The following is an 18447-nucleotide window of genomic DNA, read 5'->3' on the forward strand; positions in this document are numbered from 1 at the left end:
AAGAAATCTCTTTTGTATACCTTGATTTTTACCTTTCATATTAGAACCATTATCATAACCCTGCCCCCTCACATTATCAATATCAAGTCCAAGGGTTTCTAAAATATATTGTAATTTATTAAAAAGTTCTAACCCAGATGTATCATCCACTTTCAAAAACTCTATAAAATACTCATTTATCTTTATAGGACAAACCACATATCAAATAATCAAAGTCATCTGCTCATGGTGACTTGCATCCGAAGTACAATTAAGTATCACTGAAAAATATTTTGCCTCTTTTTCAATTATAGCACTTCTTACTTTAGAGCCTAATATAAAAATCAATTGATTTTGAACTTATGACTAAGGTAATGATAATGAATATCATTCTTTGAATGCGTCTAAAATACTTTTACATTACCAAATCAAATTTTGTAATTAATTCAAGTAACTTCAAAAAGTTACTATTACTACCTTGGTAAATTTTTTCATTATCCCCACAAAAAGTCAAATTACTCTTAGCAAGACATTTAACAATATAAATAATCCTTACTAAAACAAGTTTCCAATATTCTTTCTCTTTCTTAATTTGCACTTGGATCTCTTTGTCAATTATTTCATTCTTTTTCAATCTAATTTGCAAATCAATCTAAGTTCTCATGTTGGTAATATGTTCAATGTCATTCTCATATTGTCTAGGTCTGTCACTTAAATGTTTCCAATCATAATTAAGACCTTCATTTGCTAACAAATTTTTATTGTTCACTGATTTAAATAATTTGCAAAAAAAAAAAATATATACTTTGTTCACATCTTTCGTGTACGCAAGCCATTTTCTATCTTAATTCTCTCCATTTGGTAATTTTATTATGAGGATATGAAAAATGTCTCGAAAGCTCATCTATAGGGAACTTAAGATTGCATTCTTTTATAGAACCTTTCTCTACTAGAAGACCTCTTGTCCTATTATTAATATTATCTCAAGATCTTGGATCATATATATCCAAAACATGACAAGTCTACTCTAACTCATTTTCATTCTCAATTATATTACCAACTTCTACATTTAAATCACTATCATCATTTTCTCTTAATTTTTCTTGCTCATTCATTGCATGATTATTATCATCATTTTCTCTCAATTCTTCTTGTTCATTGATTGCATGATCATTTCATTCTTCTTAATTACTCGGTTGTTGCTCATTTGTTGCATGATCATTTAATTTTTCTTGATTTTCTTCTTGTATTTCATCAACTAAATCTTCATTTGAAGAGCTAGCTTTAAAAAACTTATGAAGAGCACCTTTTTGAGTTTCAATAACATGTTACACTCTTTTTCTTTTGTTTCTTTTCTGACTCCCAGACTGATATTTTTTTGGAAACATATTTGTACTATAAATTTCAAGTGTATAAATAAAACAACAAAACCAACAACAAAGCTAGCAACGAAACAAGCACAAGCAATGACAATAAAAGTGAAAGAGCAATAAAACTCGGTTTATGCTTGAAGCAATTAATATAATATATTTTATGATCATTAAAATTGGGATAATTTATTTAAACTAAGAAAAATCATAAAATATTGGACTCCAATATAATATTAAAAATCAATATTGAATATTGATAGTAAGAAAAAAATATAGATAAGTAGGTAACTTAAGTTGCAGGTTTATATATTAATGAATAATGGTATTGATGAAATAAAAATTTCAATTGAAGAATAGATTCTTCTAATTTAATTAAAAGAGATTTAAAGGAGAAGAAGGGAGAAAATTGGTGTTCAGAATTCAAACTTCACTATTCAGAATCTTTTAACTTCTGTAAACGAATTATTGAAGATAGAGTTATATAACAAATAAAGTCTTGAAAGTAAAAAAGATCATTTGCATTCCTTTTTTCTTTATTTTATTTTTTATTTTTTATTTTTTTTATTTTAAAGGTAAATATAGTTTTTAGGGTCTTTATTAAAACAATCCAATAAAATATATTTTTTAGACTTTTATTAAAACAATCTAATTATACATATGTTTGTCAAATTTAGGGCTCCTAAAAATCGGAGGGCCTAGGTTATCGCCCCTAGTGACATGCCTCAGGACCAGCCCTAAGGGTTCTAGAAGGAGGGGTCCCTGTATAGCAAGTGTTGTCCGCGCCATGCCTAATTTAATATTGAGCAAAAATAGACTGTTCGACCCCGATCTATCTAATTTACCTATTCTGGCATGACTGACTAACATTAGACCTGCCAGGTCTAAATCAGACCTGGCTTTAGCACGTACCTGGCTCTAGTCCGTACCTGTTGATCTGGTTATCGAGCCATTGAACTGTAATTGACCCGACCCTAATTACTGGGCCATTAAACTGTAACTGACCCGGCCGGAGCCCATTACAATTCAATGGCCCAATTAACCATGAATCGCAAGCTCAACTTTTTATTTATAGATATTTTTTAATAAATATAAAAGCATTATGTTGTGGGGGAATTGAACTCCGTCTTGTGAAAGTGAAATATCCTAACTAATTAGATTATACAAATTGATATTCATATGTATTAATTAATTAATTATTTAATAACTAACAATAATTTCTTTTACCATAGAGTAAGAGATTAAATAAATTTCTTTTTCATTATTTATAAAATTATTAAGTTAATTTCTGCTCCGGTTCAGCTCGCCTTGGTCCGGATTTTCCGCTCCAGCTCCGTTTGCTTGGGTGATCTAGGCCGTCCGGAAAAGGGCTCACCCGAACCCAAGTTTCGACCTTCTCCTCGAGCAGCCTTCCTTCCCGATTTTTCATCCCTCGAACGTCGCGTACGTTCTTCTCGTCCACCGGTGTACTCTTTCGCGGTACCTTGTCCCTCAGACGCACTGAGCCCGTCAGCTCTCTCCCCGTGTCGTCTTTCTCTCTAACCACGTCTTCCGCTCGACTTCCTGTGCTCCTAAGCTCCTGCACACTTAACTTGTTTGATCGCATCAAAACATCTTGGGGTTCCAACAATCTCCCCCTTTTTGATGTGAGCAACCCAAGTTAAGCTAGGGTAAGACAAATATAATGTAAAGACAAATAATTTTACAAATAAGTGCAAATAAGGTTTTTCAATGAAAAAATTTTGATTATACCTCCCCCTAGACTTAACATTCTTCTCCCCCTTTGATCGCATAAAAATATGAGGTTCTTAACACATCTAAGGTTTACTTTAACACTTATTAAAAAAAAATTTAATTGTTAAAAAAATTTAAGAAAATTTTCAAGAAGAAAAAAATTTATAATTAAGGAAATTTCTAGTTAAGAACAATTTAATTTTCTAAGTAAAAAAAAGTTTGTGTTAAAAAAAATTTAAGTTAGAAAATTTTCAGGCAGAAAAAAATTCTTATTAAGAATATTTCTAAATGAGAATAATTTTTAAAAAAATTCTAAGTTTTTGCAAACATAAATATTTTTGAGAATTTTTCTAAAACAAATTCAATAACCCTTAAAAACATTACGTAATTTCAATTCAATGCTTTTTCAGTTAGTCAATTAAATTTTTTATTTAAATACTTGGCTTCCAGACAGTGGCGAGGCACTAGGCCTTCTTGGTAGTCCAGCACATGTGCTGAAAGAAGATACTGACAAGTTGGAATCACGTACAGAAGTATGTCTGTTTGTGGGATATCCTAAGGGAACGAAAGAGGGTTTGTTTTATAATCCTAAAAATCAGAAGATCATTGTAAGCACCAATGCTCGATTTTTAGAGGAAGATTATATAATGAACCAAAAGCCCATGAGTGAAATTGTACTAGAAGAAATAAGAGAGGACATGTCTACTTTAGTACCAAAGGTACAAGATGAAGTACCACAAGAGACTGCAACACGTGTCACACATGATACACAACCAGAGACAGTGTCTCGTCGTAGTGGGAGGGTTGTAAAGCAACCTGAAAGATTCATGTTTTTGGGAGAGTCTTCGGACTTGATCTCGGGCAAACATGGACCTGATCCCCGGACATATGACGAAGCACTCCAAAATAAAGATGCAGTATCTTGGAAAAAGGCAATGAATTCTGAAATAGAGTCTATGTATTCTAATAAGGTCTGGGAGCTTGTAGATTCACCAGATGGTGTAAAAGCCGTTGGATGCAAGTGGATCTACAAAAGGAAAAGATGGACAGACGGGAAAGTAGAAACCTTCAAAGCAAGGCTTGTTGCAAAAGGGTATACTCAGAAAGAGAGAATCGATTATGAGGAGACTTTTTCGCCGGTAGCTATGCTTAAGTCTATCCGGATACTCTTATCCATCGCCGCTCATATGGATTATGAGATTTGGCAAATGGATGTCAAGACAACTTTCCTTAACGGAAGTCTTGAAGAAAACATCCATATGAAGCAACCAGAGGGATTAATTGAAAAGGACAAAGAGCATCTAGTATGCAAGCTGAATCGGTCCATTTATGGACTGAAGCAAGCTTCAAGATCTTAGAACATCCGGTTTAACGAAATAATCCAGTCATATGGATCTATTCAGTGTCCGGATGAGTCTTGTGTATACAAGAAGTGTAACGGAAATGTGGTGGTATTTCTTGTATTATATGTAGATGACATTTTGTTAATTGACAACAATGTCAAAGTGTTATCGGACGTAAGGGTATGGTTGTCCAAACAATTTGATATGAAGAACTTAGGAGAATGTGCACACATTCTTGGGATCAAAGTCATAAGAGATCACAAGAAAATGATGTTGTGCCTATCTCAAGCTTCATATATAGATACAGTCCTTGCTCGTAAGAAAGGTTTCTTACCTTTAGGCATGGAGTAGTTTATCTAAAGAGATGTCTCCAAGACATCAAAAGAGAGGACATGAAGGCGTTCCTTATGCTTCGTGGGAAGCCTAATGTATGTATGAGTCAACGAGGATCTCGAGTCTGTTTACCATGGGCATAGTAGTAAGCGATATATCGTAACCACAAGGACATGGACTATCTATAAGGACTATAGCATATGTACCACGAAGGACTAGAGATTATATGCTAGTTTGCAAGCGAGCGATTTGCCTGGATTACACACGGTTCGGATTTCTAATCGGATATGGACAACTGAAGTCTACATCAAGCTATGTGTTTACTTTGGGGGAGCCATTGTATGGTAGCCTCTGACGACTAAGAAGCTATATGGCTGAACTTCCTAATGGACTTAGATGTGATTCTGGTTTGCCCAAAATCATCATAATTTATTGTGATAATAGGTGCGCAGTTGCAAACTCGAAGGAACCACGAGCCCATAAGGCAAGTAAACATATAGAGCGCAAGTACCACCGATATGAGACATCGTCGCGAGGAGAAGTTGTCGTCGCCAAGATTACATCAGCGCAGATAACCCGGATCCTTTCACTAAGGCCCTTCCTAAAGCTTTGATCGACATGTGGGGATGAGAATCGAGCATATGGCCTGACTTAGTCTTTTAGTATAAGTGGGAGATTGTTAGAGTGTATACTAAAAGCCTAGCTTTTGTAAACATTTATTTATGAAATAAAAGAATCACATTGGTCAAATGTCTACATTTTATTTGTTAAGTGTAGTTGTTTAATTAGTTTATATTGTAGATAACATGGTGTATGGTGTCACACACAAAAGATCATGTTATCAGTTCTTTACAAATTATAAACAGTTGCTCAAGACTAAGATGGAAAGGAACAAACCATTGGAATAGTCGTAGTGTAATTAGGTATTAGTTTATCTTGACTAATAAATTACACTAGTACACTCTAAGTGTATTGAGTAGGACCATTTTAGGTAAGTTCTTTTTATACTGACTTAATAAAAGAACTAGACCTTAGTTATTATGGAAGTGTGTGCTCTTAATCCTAATATAATAACAAGCACATATATTTATGTAACAACCCAAATTTCCTCATTACGAGTCCTAATAGTGCTTAGAAATATTTAAAAATGTTTTAAAAATATTCTAGAGATTTTTAAGAATTTTTAGAGTATTTTTATGTAATTTTAGGAGTTCGTTTGGTATTTTTACCAAAAGAAATAAGTTTCAAAAAATAAATAGGTTCGGCTGAGGTTCGAACCCACGACCTCCGACCCAACCCGACTCTTAAACGAAGCGTGATGACCAAGAACCCAGCAGGGCCGTGCTGATAAAAATAGATAGCGAAATATATTTATGTGGTAGATAGTTAACAGAATGTTGGAGTTATAAAGAGAGAACTTAGGGATTAATTTGTTTTGACCTAATTTCTTCTCCTCTTCTCTTCTGCGTGCGACGGCGGGCTCGGGCGGAAAACAAAGGAAACTAGGGTTCATCTCCGGCGGCCGACGAGGGGCTAAATTCGAGAGTTCTTCACCTCCTCACAATCCTCTCGGCAAGGTGAACTCGTAGGCACAAGAAAAGGCTGGAAACTCGAGCTAACTGAAACCCTAGAAGCCCTTCTTGTTCGGTTGTGAGTCCGAGAAGCAAGGTAAGCGTTACTCACCTGCAGTAGGAGTAGTTTTCAGACCTAGTTTCTTTTTGAATTCAAAGCATATTGTAAAGATGGTTGATTTTGTGCTTGCTGCCGTAAACCCCAAGGAAAGAAAGAGGATGAACGGTGGAGGTAAAGCATATGGGTTGATTCCTTCAAGCTTTGGAATTAGTATTGTAGCTTTTGATTTGAATTTTCTGGTTGGGACCTTGATAAGCATGCTCGGTTCGTGTGGAGTTTTATAGTTTTCGAATTCAGTTGTTCTATTAAGACATCAGCTGTGAACAAGTTTTACATAGGTTTTGATTTTAAAAGTTCCAGTAAGCCTAACTTGGTTTGTGTTGTGAAAGAGGCACGAATAGTTTTTTTTTGGAGCTTAAGGTGTGGATTTGGGTTGTACAATGCAATGAGCAGAGACAACTTTAAATTCCGGGAGTGTTCTGTTGGATTCCCGTGGCTTATTCAGACCCTTTCATTATCAATTTTGAATATGTTGTTAGACAATTTTTTTGTCATTAATCCTTTAACCTGTAGTTTTGGGTTTATTAGTTGTGAAGATTAGAAATTCAGTGCAGATTTTTGTTAGTCATGGTATGCAGATTTATTTGTTTGTTTGAACTGTAATTTTTGGAACTTCTCAAGCACAGTAGTTTTAGTTTGCTTAAGTAGCCAATTTCAGTTTGTTTAAGCATTCAATCTTAGTATGTTTAAGTGTGCAATTTCAGTTTATCTAAGCATTTCAATGTTAGAATTTGTTTAAACATTTCAGTTTTTTTAAGAAGCATTCTTTTATTAGAGGTATTAACAAGTATAAGTATTCTACTTGAGAAAACTAGTACCCGACTTCCGAGGTTGTCGTTAAACAAATCTAGGTGTCCGTTTCTGAGGTCTCGGTCCTGGTAAGACCAATGTCTTTACCCTCTTAGGATTGGTGGCTCGCTACCCCAGTTCCTATTAGGGAGCGCGCATTGGTACTAAGCCTGGGCCCAAGAAAAGATTATTATTTTGAAGTATAAAAGTATAAATTTTAAACAAGTGAAATAAGCTTCACAGAAGTTTAAAATTCTGCAAGTTTAGTTTCTTTTATGCTAGCATATTGTTTAGATTTGCTTACATGTTTAGCATTTCAGTATGCTATGTTTCTTTTACTATTAGATGAGCATGAGTAGTATTTCTTTTGAGCATTCAGTTTCTAGATTTCTTTCAGCTTACATGCACATTCGAGTTTTGTGAGATAGATAGCGCTTACTAAGCAATTTTGCTTATAGTTGCATTTTCCTCTTACTGCAGATAAAGGAAAGGAAAAGCTATAGCAAAGGAAAGCGACAAGGAGGTGCGGATGGATGTGTGATGCCTGGACTATAGAAGCCTTGGGACTCAGTTTAGAAATTTATTAAGATTGCTTTGTATTTAGACTATTGAAATTGTTTATTCATGTTGATGATTTTATTATCAGAGTGACTTTATGTATTTAGAATTCTTTCTTTTAATTGCCATGTACAATAGTTCCATTGTTTGAGTTATAGTATTATTGCATGCATATTCTGATTATTAGATATATTTTTAGCATGTATACACAGATTGATATGTTTTAGTTGGTATATATGCTGGAGTAGAATGTAGAGATAAGCTATTCATGTTTCCGCTATCACTAATTGCATGTCTAGAGAGTTTTATGTATTGATAATTACATGTGAACAACTCTAAATAAGTATAGTTAGTAGTCCTGTAGCGCTCCACCCTCACAGACTAGTAGGGAGGAGGGTGGGGTGTTACAAGTTGGTATCAGAGTCATTCCTATTCTCCGGCATCACACATCAGCACCAACCTTGCTGTCTTCAAGTAAGAATGTATTTATACTTTCTTTTATGCTTTTCCTTTATTATTTATGTGCAGTTGTTACGCTCCGCAAGTGTACGGAAATGTCGCAAGTAATATAAAAGATTATCGTATCCACAGGGACAGGAATAAGCACTAGAAATGTCTCAATGCGAATTAACTAAACAACTATCCAATCGTTTCAAAAGCAAAGTAAAGGTAAACAAATCTAGTCTTAAAGATCAACAAACAAGAGTCTAGTGCTTTGGGTTATGATAAAGGGAGATTCTAGGAGTTTCGGTTTCTTTGTAAGATTTTTTGAATGTAAATGGTTCACCAATTCTTATCCCTCAATTGCCAAACATGTAGAAAGTTGTCGGTTCTCTCTTGCAATAGACAACCGGCTAAGGACTGAGAAATGTATCTAAGTAGGATTAATTAGACATGAACCTACATTGTCCTTACACAGAAGCGCACCTATTACTATGCCTTCCTCGGATATCAACATAGAAGCTCACAACTCATTAATCTATCAAGATACAAGAAACTAATCACAAGATCCATCCTACTCTCTTGAATATTCCCATTTCCTCTTCAAGATTATCTCTCAAACGTCCTTACACGGGCTTGCACCTGTCACGTGGATCCCTCGGATGATCGAGTGAGAGTTTATCTTTACAAAGTCCACAAGAAATCCAAACAATCAATCAAGAATGAGAATTAAGCACAAATCACCATTAATCATTCAAGATCTAATTGATACAAGCAAGTCAATGTCATTGAAACAAGAAAATGGCAAATCCATTAGAGATTACATCAATCCATCATACAAATACTCCCTTAATCCTAGAATACAAGATCGACTCCATGAATCGAGGAAGAAAACCCGAAGAAATAGAGAATACAAGCATTTCTTAAATCCCCAATCCAAGAAATCAAGAAGAGGGGGAAAGAGAAAACTTATCTATGAAGAAGCCTCATCTTCGGATCCAATCCTCGCTCCGGAGTCGAAATCGTCGAGATCTCCCTTAGAATCGCCCAGAAATCCTCCCAAGAATGGGAGGAAACCACCAAATCTTGCTTTCTCCCAAAGGGGGAGAGATACCCTTTCAATTCATGAAGAAGAGTTTAAATAGAGGAGGGAATCGGGCGCCACACGGCCCCGTGACACGGCCGTGTGAGATTCACACGGCCATGTCCAGTTCCCTCTCTGCCAAAGCTGCACGGCCGTGTGACTCCACACGGCCAGAACCCTTCTGCTCTCTGGAAATGCTACACGGCCGTGTGGTGCACACGGCCACAGCCTGCTTAGTCTCTGGAAATGCTACACGGTCGTGTAGTGCACACGGCCAAAGCCTGCTTGGTCTATGGAAATTTCACACGGCCATGTAGATCCACACGGCCATGTAAGGCTTCTGCTCTGGTTGGCTTCAAATCTTGACACGGCCGTGCGAGGTTCACACGGCCATGTCATCTTCCTCTTCTGTTGGTGCCAAACTCCACACGGCCCGAGCTCCATACCAGTGCATGGCCGTGTGAGGCACACGGCCCGGTGCTTTCTCCCTTTGTTTCCTCCAATGCATGCCCAAAGATGTAGATTCTTCACCAAATCGACTCCTGTGTACAGAAAATGCACAAAAAGCAGATCTCCGAACCAAAAGAGTAAATATGCTAAAAGGAAAGCTGGAAGTATAAAAATGCATAGATCAAGCATGCTCAAAATATGTAAATGTGCGTAAAAACATGCATAAAAGAGTATATAATCTACGCACATCAGTAGTATAGAGAAATGTTTAGAAGTACTGCTCACCTGTAGTAAGAGATGTTTTCCGTTGATTTCTCGTCGTAGAAATATTCTATGTACAGATTTCTTTTGTGTTCTATGCATGATTGTGTGTTACCTAGTTAGTTTCACTTATAGATGCATATGGAAAAATACTCTATCAGTATTTTGAGTTTAAGAAAAGTATAAGAAAGATAAAGAAAAGAAAGAAAAAGGCCAAGGCCTTAAGTAGATCCCAAAGTCAAGACTTTAGGGATTTTGGCACACAAGGTGTTTGTTAAAATGCCAAGGCATTTAAAGAAGAAGTAATTAAGATATTTTACTTTGAAAGGCCAGAAATAGCACTTAATGTGAGTAGTGGAACTCACCGGCCACAGACTGGTGAAGAGCTGGTCAGCAGGGCATTAGTCGCTGAGCACTATCTGAACAGCATCAAGGCACAACAAATACAATTCAAGCCAGTCAAGATAGAGGACAAGACAGCAGGGAAGAAGCCCTAGGCAAGCAAGCAACACTGGAAGGGCAAAGATAACAAGAGGAAGCAATGGAATACAGGAGACGGCCAAAAGGGAGGTCCAGTAGACAAGCAAGCCAAGTTCCCTCCCTGCCCTAAATGTGGGAGACTACATCCAGGAGCCTGTCTTGTGGGTATGACTAGATGTTATTCGTGTGGTCAAGAAGGACACCTGGCTAAGGTGTGTCCTAACAAGCTCAAAGCGCCTCAACAACAAGCAACGCAATACGGGAACAAGCCCCAGTTACATTACATGTCTGTAACTCTGGATGGACCTCAGCTCAGTCAAGGAAGGTTGGAAGCCCCACCAGTTCCAGCCAGTGCCAGAGTATTCTCCCTCACTAAAGAGGAAGCTGCTAGTGCCTCCACGGTCATAACAAAGAGTATGAACTCCAAGTTCTTGACAAACCTACCTTCTGGAGAAGTCATGGAGTCCAACCAGTGGCTTCGGGCTGTACCAGTCAGAATTTCAGATCGAGCGCTATATGTGGATCTAGTAGTCCTTGCGATGCAAGATTTCGATGTCATTCTGGGTATGGATTTTCTCAGCAAGTACAGTGCTTCGGTGGACTGCCACAGAAGGAAAGTGGTTTTCAGCCCAGAAGGTGAACCATCCTTTGAGTTCACGGGAGTGCCGAAGAGGAAGACCCAGAAATTCCTCTCTTTCCTCACAGCTCACCAGATGTTAGCTAAAGGGTGTACTGGTTTTCTTGCGTACATTGTGAATGCAGAAGAACAAGAAAGGCCCAAGCAGGAAGATGTTCGGGTAGTCTGTGAGTATCCAGAGGTATTTCCAGAAGAGCTACCTGGACTACCTCCCAACAGAGAAGTAGAGTTTGAAATTGAGTTAGTGCCTGGCACCAGTCCAATTTCAAAAGCTCCGTACCGGATGTCTCCAGCAGAGCTGAAAGAGCTACAAGAACAACTCCAGGAGCTGCTTGACAAAGGTTTCATTCGCCCTAGTCATTCACCATGGGGAGCTACGGTGTTGTTCGTTAAGAAGAAAGACTGATCTATGCGAATGTGCATAGATTATAGAGTGCTGAATAAAGTGACAATTAAGAACAAGTACCCTCTTCCCAGAATAGATGATTTATTTGATCAGTTAAAGGGGGCAACGGTGTTCTCTAAGATAGACCTGCGCTCTGGGTACCATCAGTTGAAAGTGAAAGAAAGTGATATACCCAAAACAACTTTCAGGACCAGATATGGACACTACAAGTTTGTAGTCATGCCTTTTGGAGTGACTAATGCACCTGCAGTCTTCATGGACTTAATGAACAGAGTGTTCAGAGAATACCTTGACAAGTTTGTCATCGTGTTCATCGACGACATTATTATCTATTCAAGAACCCCAGAGGAGCATGACACGCACTTGAAAATAGTATTGCAGACCCTTCAGCAAAAGTAACTTTATGCTAAATTCTCAAAGTACGAGTTCTGGTTAGAGCAGGTGGCGTTTCTAGGTCACATCATTTCTAAAGAAGGTATCCAGGTGGATCCAGCCAAAATAGAAGCGGTCAACAACTGGAGTAGACCCAAGAACGCCAGGGAGATCAGAAGCTTCCTTGGTTTAGCAAGGTACTACAGGAAATTTGTGGAGGACTTTTCCAGGATAGCCTCTCCACTAACAGCCTTAACTAGGAAGAATAATAAGTTTGAATGGTCAGATAAATGTGAGCAAAGTTTCCAAGCATTGAAGAAGAGATTGACCAGTGCTCATATTCTGACTGTTCCAGAGAGTGACAAGAGTTTTGACATCTACAGTGATGCTTCCAAGATGGGCCTCAGAGCTGTTCTCATGCAAGAAGGGAAGGTTATAGCTTATGCTTCCAGACAACTCAAGGATTATGAAAAGAATTACCGTACTCATGATCTTGAGCTGGCAGCTGTAGTCTTTGCACTAAAACTCTGGCGACATTATTTGTATGGAGTCCAGTACAGAATCTTCACCGACCATCAGAGCTTGAAGTATTTCTTTACTCAGAAAGACTTAAACATGAGATAGTGTAGGTGGCTAGAGTTGGTTAAGGATTATGACTGTGAAATCCTCTACCACCCAGGTAAAGCTAACAAAGTGGCTGATGCACTAAATCGAAAGTCCAGTGCAACTCTGATGCACTTGTCATCATTAGCACTGCCACTGCAGAAGGAACTGTTAGATTTTGGAGTCGAAATTATTTATGGGCAACTCTCTGCATTGACCTTAAAGTCAACCCTGCTTGAGGATATACAGAGAAAGTAAAGTGAAGATCCATATATCCAGAAGATCAAGCAAGGGATACAAAAAGAAGAAAATTTAGAGTTTCGAGTATCAGACAGTGGAGTTCTTTATCAGGGGAGTCGCCTTTGTGTTCCCAATGACGAGGAATTGAGAAAGAAGATTCTAGAAGAAGCTCATATCACAAACATACTCCATGCATCCTGGTTCCATCAAGATGTATCAAGATTTGAAGCAGAGATTCTGGTGGTCTGGACTCAAGAGAGATGTAGCAAAATATGTTAGTACCTGTCTGACATGCTAGAGAGTCAAAGCAGAGCACCAGAGACCAGGAGGAGTTCTACAGCCTCTTCCAATACCAAAGTGGAAGTGGGAAGAAATATCCATGGACTTTATTACAGGTCTTCCAAGAACTACTAATGGATATAATGCGATATGGGTGATAGTGGACAAATTGACCAAGTCTGCCCATTTTCTAGCCATCAAGGTGTCTCACTCAATAGAGCAGTTGGCACAGCTATATGTTAAGGAAGTGATCAAACTTCATGGAGTTCCGAAGTCGATTGTTTCTGATAGGGATGAGTGTTTCACCTCTCATTTTGGGGTGTATTCAGAATGCACTAGGCACCAAACTCAAGTTCAGCACAACCTTCCATCCCCAGACTGATGGACAGATAGAACGAGTAAATCAGATTTTAGAAGACATGCTCAGGGCTTGTGCATTAGATTTTAAAGGCAGTTGGTGCAAGTATCTGTACTTAGCTGAATTTACCTACAACATAGCTATCAGGCCACTATCAAGATGGCGCCGTACGAAGCACTGTATGGCCAGAAGTGTATATCACCTATATGCTGGTTGGAGGCTGGAGAAAGAAAAGAGATGGAATCAGAATTGGGCAGGCAGACTGAGATGATAGAAGAAACCACACAGGCTATCCAGAAGATCAGACAGAGAATTGAGACTGCCCAGAGCAGACAGAAAAGTTATGCTGACACACGTCGTAGGCCACTTGAATTTCAAGTAGGGGATTCAGTCTTTCTCAAAGTTGCTCCGATGAAGGGAGTGATGAGATTTGGCAAAAAGGGCAAGTTAAGTCCCCGCTATGTAGGACCCTATCTGATCACAGAGAGGATTGGGAAAGTAGCTTACAAGCTGAACTTACCTCAAGACATGTCAGCAATACATAATGTATTTCATGTCTCCATGCTAAAGAAGTGTCTCCACGACCCTAGCCGAGTGATTCAGCCTCAGTCAGTGCAGATCCAGGAGGATCTTAGCTATGAGAGCAGACCTACACAGATAGTGGACAAAGAAGTTAAGAGACTAAGGAACAAAGAAGTACCACTAGTGAAAGTCATCTGGCAAAATCAGAAGCATGAGGAAGTCACTTGGGAGCGTGAGGACAGCATGAGACAGAAATATCCAGAATTATTCTAAGTTCGAGGACGAACTTTTTATAAGGTATGGAGAATTGTAACAACCCAAATTTCCTCATTACGAGTCCTAATAGTGCTTAAAAATATTTAGAAATATTCTAGAGATTTTTAGGAATTTTTAGAGTATTTTTATGTAATTTTAGGAGTTCGTTTGGTATTTTTACCAAAAGAAAGAAGTTTCAAAAAATAAAGAGGTTCGGCCGAGGTTCGAACCCGCGACCTCCGACCCAACCCGAGTCTTAAGCGAAGCGTGATGACTAAGAACCCAGCAGGGCCATGCTGATCAAAATAGATAGCGAAATATATTTATGTGGTAGATAGTTAACAGAATGTTGGAGTTCTAAAGGGAGAACTTAGGGATTAATTTGTCGTGACCTAATTTCTTCTCCTCTTCTCTTCTGCGTGCGACGGCGAGCTCGGGCGGAAAACAAAGGAAACTAGGGTTCGTCTCCGGCGGCTGGCGAGGGGCTAAATCCAAGAGTTCTTCACCTCCTCACAATCCTCTCGGCAAGGTGAACTCGTAGGCACAAGAAGAGGTCGGAAACTCGAGCTAACTGAAATCCTAGAAGTCCTTCTTGTTCGGTTGTGAGTCCGAGAAGCAAGTTAAGCGTTACTCACCTACAGTAGGAGTAGTTTTCAGACCTAGTTTCTTTTTGAATTCGAAGCATATTGTAAAGATGGTTGATTTTGTGCTTGCTGCCGTAAACCCCAAGGAAAGAAAGAGGATGAACGGTGGAGGTAAAGCGTATGGGTTGATTCCTTCAAGCTTTGGAATTAGTATTGTAGCTTTTGATTTGAATTTTCTGGTTGGGACCTTGATAAGCATGCTCGGCTCGTGTGGAGTTTTAGAGTTTTCAAATTCAGTTGTTCTATTAAGACATCAGCTGTGAACAAGTTTTACATAGGTTTTGATTTTAAAAGTTCCAGTAAGCCTAACTTGGTTTGTGTTGTGAAAGATGCACGAATAGTTTTTTTTTGGAGCTTGAGGTGTGGATTTGGGTTGTACAATGCAATGAGCAGAGACAACTTTAAATTCTGGGAGTGTTCTGTTGGATTCCCGTGGCTTATTCAGACCCTTTCATTATCAATTTTAAATATGATGTTAGACATTTTTTTTTGTCATTAATTCTTTAACCTGCAGTTTTGGATTTATTAGTTGTGAAGATTAGAAATTCAGTGCAGATTTTTGTTAGTCATGGTATGCAGATTTATTTGTTTGTTTGAACTATAATTTTTGGAACTTCTCAAGCACAATAGTTTTAGTTTGCTTAAGTATCCAATTTCAGTTTGTTCAAGCATTCAATCTTAGTATGTTTAAGTATGCAATTTCAGTTTATCTAAGCATTTCAATGTTAGAATTTGTTTAAATATTTCAGTTTTTTTAAGAAGCATTCTTTTATTAGAAGTATTAACAAATATAAGTATTTTACTTGAGAAGGCTAGTACCCGACTTCCGAGGTTGTCGTTAAACAAATCCAGGTGACCGTTTCCGAGGTCTCGGCCCTGGTAAGACCAAGGTCTTTACCCTCGTAGTATTGGTGGTTCGCTACCCCAGTTCCTATTAGGGAGAGCGCATTGGTACTAAGCCTGGGCCCAAGAAAAGATTATTATTTTGAAGTATAAAAGTATAAATTTTAAACAAGTGAAATAAGCTTTACAGAAGTTTAAAATTCTGCAAGTTTAGTTTCTTTTATGCTAGCATGTTGTTTAGATTTGCTTACATGTTTAGCATTTCAGTATGCTATGTTTCTTTTACTATTAGATGAGCATGAGTAGTATTTCTTTTGAGCATTCAGTTTCTAGATTTCTTTCAGCTTACATGCACATTCGAGTTTTGTGAGATAGATAGCGCTTACTAAGCAATTTTGCTTATAGTTGCATTTTCCTCTTACTGCAGATAAAGGAAAGGAAAAGCTATAGCAAAGGAAAGCGACAAGGAGGTGCGGATGGATGTGTGATGCCTGGACTATAGAAGCCTTGGGACTCAGTTTAGAAATTTATTAAGATTGCTTTGTATTTAGACTATTGAAATTGTTTATTCATGTTGATGATTTTATTATCAGAGTGACTTTATGTATTTAGAATTCTTTCTTTTAATTGCCATGTACAATAGTTCCATTGTTTGAGTTGTAGTATTATTGCATGCATGTTCTGATTATTAGATTTATTTTTAGCATGTATACACAGATTGATATGTTTTAGTTGGTATATATGCTGGAGTAGAATGTAGAGATAAGCTATTCATGTTTCCGTTGTCACTAATTGCATGTCTAGAGAGTTTTATGTATTGATAATTACATGTGAACAACTCTAAATAAGTATAGTTAGTAGTCCGCGCTCCACCCTCACAGACTAGTAGGGAGGAGGGTAGGGTGTTACAATTTAGTATTTATTTCTTTAACTTATCAAAGGGTGAGATTTAGTTCGATAAATCAATAGGCTCGATAAGTTGGGAAATGATATTACTTATAGTGTGTGTTGTTGATTATAGAAGGAATCTGTGTCCTAGTTATCTAGGTTGAGAATGTCCCCAAGAGGAGCTGATAAGGATTGTCATGTTAAACCTTGCAGGTGGACTTAGTCCAACATGACAATGAAGTTGAGTGGTACTACTCTTGGAGCTAGATATTAATTAAGTGAGTTGTCAGTAATTTACTTAATTAGTGGGCATTCGTTATCTTAAACACAGGGAGACTAACACACTCATATATGAAGGAGCCCATAATGTAATTTGGGATTGGTGCGGTAGTGCAATTATAACTCTCTAGTGGAATGAGTTATTATTGATGAACTTGAGTTGTGTGTTCGGGGCGAACATGGGATACTCAAGCTCATCGGAAGGCTAAAACCAATTTCTCCTCTAAGTCACTGTCGTAGACTCATTAAAACCTCAAGTCCACCCATATAAAGCCCTTCTTGATGTCCAAGAAGAGGTCGGCCCATGGCTTGGTGACCAAGCCAAAGGGGTCGGCCAATCTCCTTCACAAAGGGGTCGGCCCTTTGCTTGGTGTCCAAGCAAAGAGGGGCCGGCCATGATATGTCAAATTAGGAGGGGTGTTTTGAGTTTTTAAAATCTTCTCTTTGGAGAAAACTACAAGTTTTAAAAGAGAGTTTTTAAAATATAAAACTTTCCTTATTTGAATTAGGCTACATGATTTAAAAGAAAGTTTAAAAGTTTTAAAACTTTCCTTTTTTAACCATCCTCATAGTTTTAGAAAAAATGAAGAGAAGTTTTAAATTTTAAATCTTTTTAATTTTTGTAACCATGTTAAAAAGGGAATTTTAGAAGAGAAGTTTTAAATTTTAAAACTTGGTTTTAATTTTTTTTAAACTTTCCTTTTTTAACATCCACATTGGGAAATTAAAAAGAGAACTTGTAAAATTTTATAAAAGCTTTTCTTCTTTGCTTATAAAATTTTTACAAAAGTATTTCCTTCCTTTTAAGTGGTCGGCCACCCTTGCTTGGTGCCCAAGCAAGGGGCCGGCCAATCAATAGATCATCCAATCATTGATTTGGTGATTGAATCAATCAAGAAGAAAGAAAAGGAAAAATAAAAGGGGAAAAGGAAAAACAAGAGAAATATTTTAATTTTTGTAAAAAGTCCTTCCTTATTTGCCTTGGGCAAGTAATATAAAAGAAGGGGAGAGGAGGCCTCAATTATTATCAATTCTTATTCTCTTGGTGGAGCTCCTCATTGTGGCCGACCCTCTCTCCCTCTCTTTTCCCTTTACTCTCTTTTGCTCCTTGATGGTGGTGGTGGCCGAAACTTAGAGAAGGAGGAAAAGCTTTTTGGGTGGTGTTCATCTTGGAGGATCGTCACCCACACGATGTCCAAGGCGAGGCGAGGAATGCGGCAGAAGATCTCGAGGTCATTAGCATACAAAGAGAAGGTATAACTAGTAATTTTCTTCAGTATCATGCAAGTTATTTTTCTTTGTATGAATTCCAAACACAAAAGACATTAGATTCTAGTTTTTCAGATTTGTTTCGAAATTGTGTTTTTTTTTTGTTTTTCAAATTTGTGATTTGATTGTTCCTTTTGGTTAAACCTAGAGTTATATAAGGAAATTAAATATTAGCTTTCCTTAAAAGGCTTTGTCTAGGCGGTGGTGGATGCTCCCATACCCAAGAAGGCCATGTGCCTCGCCATGCAGTCCTGGAAGCCAATTTTGGAAATTAATATTTAATTAAATTTATAACATAGGTGGATTTAGATCAATAGTGTTAAGTTCCGCTTGCGATCCAA

The sequence above is a fragment of the Zingiber officinale genome, chromosome 11A (genome assembly GCF_018446385.1).
Source record: "Zingiber officinale cultivar Zhangliang chromosome 11A, Zo_v1.1, whole genome shotgun sequence".
Taxonomy (NCBI): domain Eukaryota; kingdom Viridiplantae; phylum Streptophyta; class Magnoliopsida; order Zingiberales; family Zingiberaceae; genus Zingiber; species Zingiber officinale.